The sequence below is a fragment of the Schistocerca piceifrons genome, chromosome 2 (genome assembly GCF_021461385.2).
Source record: "Schistocerca piceifrons isolate TAMUIC-IGC-003096 chromosome 2, iqSchPice1.1, whole genome shotgun sequence".
NCBI lineage: Eukaryota > Metazoa > Arthropoda > Insecta > Orthoptera > Acrididae > Schistocerca > Schistocerca piceifrons.
The window spans coordinates 791,347,252-791,352,555 of NC_060139.1; the positions used below are offsets into that span (position 1 = coordinate 791,347,252).

The 5,304-nt window shown below is 45.4% G+C and overlaps 1 non-coding gene across 1 annotated transcript; it reads left to right on the plus strand.

Annotated features, from left to right (window-relative positions):
* Positions 1 to 397: 397 nt before the first annotated feature.
* On the plus strand, positions 398 to 472 carry Trnas-cga. Its single transcript has one exon. It is a non-coding gene; the product is annotated as a tRNA-Ser (tRNA).
* Positions 473 to 5,304: the final 4,832 nt, after the last annotated feature.

Consider the following 5,304-nt stretch of genomic DNA (forward strand, 5'->3'; position numbering starts at 1 on the left):
GAGTAACTATCGCACGTTGACGTCAACCGCAGGCTGTGGTCACTTTATTGTGACTGGACTGTGTATCAACAAACAACGAGTTATTTTTAAAAACATAGAAAAATATATATGAAAGAGAAGGCGAGAGGAAAACAGCTTTCAGGTCGACAACGATATTCTTAACTATAACACATTAATCAGTATTAAGAAGCAAGCGATGGGCCACCAGAAATGGGATCGCGAGGGACTTGTTAACGTAGCAAAAAATTTTTGGTGCAAATGATCATGAACAACAGATCTTTAGCCCCGTCTTCACAGCTGTACGTCCGCCAGTATCTCGCCTCCTACCTTCCAAACTTTACAGAAGCTCTCCTGCGAACCTGGCGGAAGTAAAGCTGTGAGGACGGGGTGTGAGTCGTGCTTGGGTAGCTCAGTTGGTAGAGCACTTGCCCCCGAAAGGCAAAGGTCCCGAGTTCGAGTCTCGGTCCGGCACACAGTTTTAATCTGCCAGGAAGTTTCATATCAGCTGCAGAGTGAAAATCTCATTCTGGGAACAGATCTTTAGGTTTGACCTGGAAGAGCGACAGCTGTAGGAAAGCACATGTGGAACTAACGGAGAGCACGGATAAATGTCAAGTGTGACGGAACAGGAAACACGCAGTCGGCATTGGGAGCGGAGTAGCTGTCATCGGACGGCTGACGACACTGTTCCGCCTTCGGAGCGATGTAAACAAGTGGATACGGCCGGTGGCAGGACAGGGTTAGCTGTAACTCCGTTTGCGGCGAGCTGCGCGGGCGCGCGGCCGATAACGTTGAATAATTCAGTAGGCTAGCTAGGCAGATCGCGATAACGCGGAGCCGCCATTACCGTACAGCACTTCCCAGTGCACGGCACGGAAGGTGCGTGTCTACGCCAGCTGCTACGTAAACAAACACCCCCTGCGCCGTCTGCTCGCCGAGGAGCGGGCGCGTGACAACCGGCGCCGCGGCGTGTAAGGAAATCCGCTCAGTGACTTCGATCTACGGCTCCCGAAAGGATAACACTGTCCTTCTACTTTAATGCTCGATGCTACTTACGAGGGCCTGTACGGTAGTGCTAGTAGAAGTAGACGGTTCGATACCTATTCGCGAAAACAATCGTTATTTCACGCAAAGGGAAAAAGCGAGGATAACAATAAGAATGGAAGACCAAGAACGAAGTGCTCGGACTAAAAAGGGTGTAGTCCTTCCCCTTCCTATTGAGTCTATACGTCGTGTGTGTGTGTGTGTGTGTGTGTGTGTGTGTGTGTGTGGTGCTTACGGACGCACAACGGCGAGGTTATCAGCACCCTTACAAGGGAACCTCTCCATCGCACCCCCCTCAGATTTAGTTATAAGTTGGCACAGTGGATAGGCCTTGAAAAACTGAACACAGATCAATCGAGAAAATAGGAAGAAGTTGTGTGGAAGTATAAAAAAAATAAGCAAAATATACAAACTGAGTAGTCTATGCATATGATATGCAACATCAAGGAGAGTATAAGCTGACGAGTGCCGTGGTCCCGTGGTTAGCATGAGCAGCTGCAGTAGGAGAGGTCCTTGGTTCAAGTCTTCCCTAGAGTGAAAATTTTAATTTTTTATTTTCAGACAATTATTATCTGTCCGTTCGTTCATTGACGTCTCTGTTCACTGTAATAAGTTTAGTGTCTGTGTTTTGCGACCGCACCGCTAAACCGTGCAATTAGTAGACGAAAGGACGTGCCTATCCAATGGGAACCGAAAAAGTTTGATCGCAAGGTCATAGTTCAACCGATTCCTCCACTGGAAAACACGTCTGATATATTCTATACAACACTGGTGACGGCATATGTTATCGACCCGCCTAACTTGTACACTTGGCGAATGGGTAAAAAGATTCTTCCACCTTGCTCGATTTAGGTTTTCTTGTGGATGTGATAATCACTCCCAAAAAATTGATCGCATCGTACGGACGGACGGACAGATAATAATTGTCTGAAAATAAAAAATTAAACTTTTCACTCGAGGGAAGAATTGAACCAAGGACCTCTCTTACTGCAGCTGCTCACGCTAACCACGGGACCACGGCGCTCGTCAGCTCATACTCTCCTTGATGTTGTTCAAATGGTTCAAATGGCTCTGAGCACTATGGGACTCAACTGCTGTGGTCATAAGTCCCCTAGAACTTAGAACTACTTAAACCTAACTAACCTATGGACATCACTCACATCCATGCCCGAGGCAGGATTCGAACCTGCGACCGTAGCGGTTGTGCGGTTCCAGACTGTAGCGCCTTTAACCGCTCGGCCACTCCGGCCGGCGATGTTGTATATCATATGCATAGACTACTCAGTTTGTATATTTTGCTTATTTTTTTCATACTTCCACATAATGTCTTCCTGTTTTCTCGATTGATCTGTGTTCAGTTTTTCAAGGCCTATCCACTGTGCCAACTTATAACTAAATCTGAGGGAGGTGCGATGGGGAGGTTCCCTTGTTAGACACATGACAAGAATCGAATGTGGAAAAAAATTATTAAAATGTGATCATACACGCTAAGCCAAGGGGAAAGAATATACGCTGCTACACAGGAGACTGAAACACAAGTAAAACGACAAAGGAGCTAAAAGGAAGGCACGGGAAAAAGTCACTGGCTGCGCAGTTAAGTAAAATATGGGTGGGTCAGTCACCCTGTGAACATACGAAAACCATATCCCTAAAATCTTGGCAAAAACGTTGGACAATTCACGGAGAACGGTTGCAACTAGAGAGCGAGACGGAAGAACGGAGCCCCGGACTGCGCCAACCTGCTACACGACGTGTTCCGGACAGACGATGCCTTTGGTCGGTATTGGTGGCACCGTGGATAGTACCGATCATTAACCTTTTAGAGTTATAGTGAGCTGTGGTGATTGGAACGGTCGTCGCCCAAAGATCTGAATACCGGGCGTGTTCTATGTGGCTCAGCTGTGGCGTATATTTAACTAAGAGAACTTTGCGGGAGGGGGAGTCAGAAAACTTGTCATGCTACTCATATGTACTGTACTTCACATGGTTATTTTCGTGTCCCTTTTTTTGTTACTGTTTGCATAGAGCAAAGACGGACGAATGAGGAACTGCAGTAATTTTCACTTCTGAGTGTAAAGTTTTTCTTGGCCAAGGTACTACATTAAATTAAGTTAAACGTTTCATTGTAACGTTTTTTTGACGTATTGTTTTAAGTCAATTATTTGGTGTTGTTTCTAAAAGTTTGGTTTTAAAAGTTTCAGTGGTTTTTACTGGATGGTTAGTTACAATAAAGTTATGCTTAGAACTGTTGTATTACGCCTACCTCCTGACCCCCAGCCCTTGCACTTGCACTGCTGACAACGGGCGACGAACATCTTTGCAATGACAAACAAGTAAATGTCGTCAAGATGTCTTAAAATCAACTTCTAGCGTTCCGTTTTCTAGATCATAAACGTCAGGAAACTTTTATTATCAGCAGTGAGGCTTCTACGAAGTTGAGTTCTCATTTCTAAGTCCGTGTACTTCATGTAACATCTGGCAGCGGTTTGACTGTTGTACCGCATAACTTTCGTAACTTCATTTTCGATATATTAATGGCGTCAAATACGTGTGATGGATAGAAAGCAAGTGGTAAATACCAGTATGGTCTACGCACAGTGGACCACACTGACCTTTGTTAAATCTGTGTGGGTCCTGATGTCTATGGCATGGAACACATACCTCAGGGTCGGAGGTAGTCGTTAGGGGCCTCTGACATTTGACGGCGTACACATACAGAGAACGTGGCACAGAACTACGGCTTGGTGGGGTGGTGAAAGCGTCGAAGTCATGCGGTCGGCGAGCCCATGAACGTGAGTCACGTAAATGAAGGCTAATGCGCAATCCTGCTGAGATCACGGGCCATTGTGACACGGTCATCAAGATACGCCATTTGACGGACACCGCCGGCGTTTTCTGAAACTCTGTATGCAAAGAAAGAACTTTTCCATAAAAAGACAGAAAATGCCTTCTAGGATAACTCTGTCAAATATATAATTTGAAATTTTTCCATCGGAGACTGTGAAGGAAGAGAGAGAAACAAAAACGGCCACAATATTACGTCGTGACGAGCAACAGGTAAGATAGAAACTTTGTCAACCATTGCAGTTTTTGCTGGTTGTAATTTCGTAAATGCATTATCAACATGTTAGCACAGTAAATAGCATTCACCATAAATGGAATAAAATAACTTTGTGACTGACAGATGGCAGTGAGCGGTGGTAGTGTTGGCAAGGTTCTGCATTTCTTTCTCCTCAATTCGATTTAGTACCTCTTCCTCAGATATCCGATCCTGTCAACTAACTATCTAAGCTACAGCACTACATTTAGCATACAGTAGAGCCGTACGGCGTCGGGAAATGTTCAGATGTGTGTGAAATCCTATGGGACTTAACAGCTAAGGTCATCAGTCCCTAAGCTTACACACTACTTAACCTAAATTATCCTAAGGACAAACACACACACCCATGCCCGATGGAGGACTCGAACCTCCACCGGGACCAGCCGCACAGTCCATGACTGCAGCGCCCAAGACGCTCGGCTAATCCCACGCGGCCATCGGGAAATAAAACGGGTGTAGTTTCCCATTGCTTTCAACTGTTCGAAGCACCAATACAGCACATCTATGTTGGCTACTATTTCAGGGCTGGATTAGTCATTCATTCATACGGTTGCCTCCTGCAATTACTGAAAAGGCTTCCGTCCATCTTCAGGAACCATACAGGATGAGTCAAAAACGACTTACAACATCGGAATGATACAGAAATTTACTGAGATAACTTACAAAATTGGTAGACGTGTCATTTTGTAGCACACAACTCAAATTTGATTAACGTATTGCACCAGTACCCCATTCCGCCACCAGGAGCGCCGGCGCAGTGCACAGTTAAAATGGCTACTTTCACTGGTCCGGAGCGTGCTCACTGAGTGTTTTGGTTTCATGAAACGAACTGTGCAACAACTGTTCGGAGTAAATTTCGCACCGAAAACGCAAAGGAAATTCCAAACAGGCCCACAATTTACTCTTGGCACAAGAACTTTGTTTTGTGCCCTTAGAAAATTTAAATACGTCCCTTTCTTCTTCGTAAAGCAACTGTTACTGGTATTAGCTATATGGATAAGACTGAAAAGTGTTTTAATTCCACAAATCGATGAAGATACCGAAAAGGGGTGGTGTACTGCCAGCAAGATGGTGAACTACCTGATTTCCTCCCGGAAGTTCCAAGTTTCCTCGACAGGTGGTTTGGCCATGAGCAGCCAATCGCATGGCCACCTCGCTCC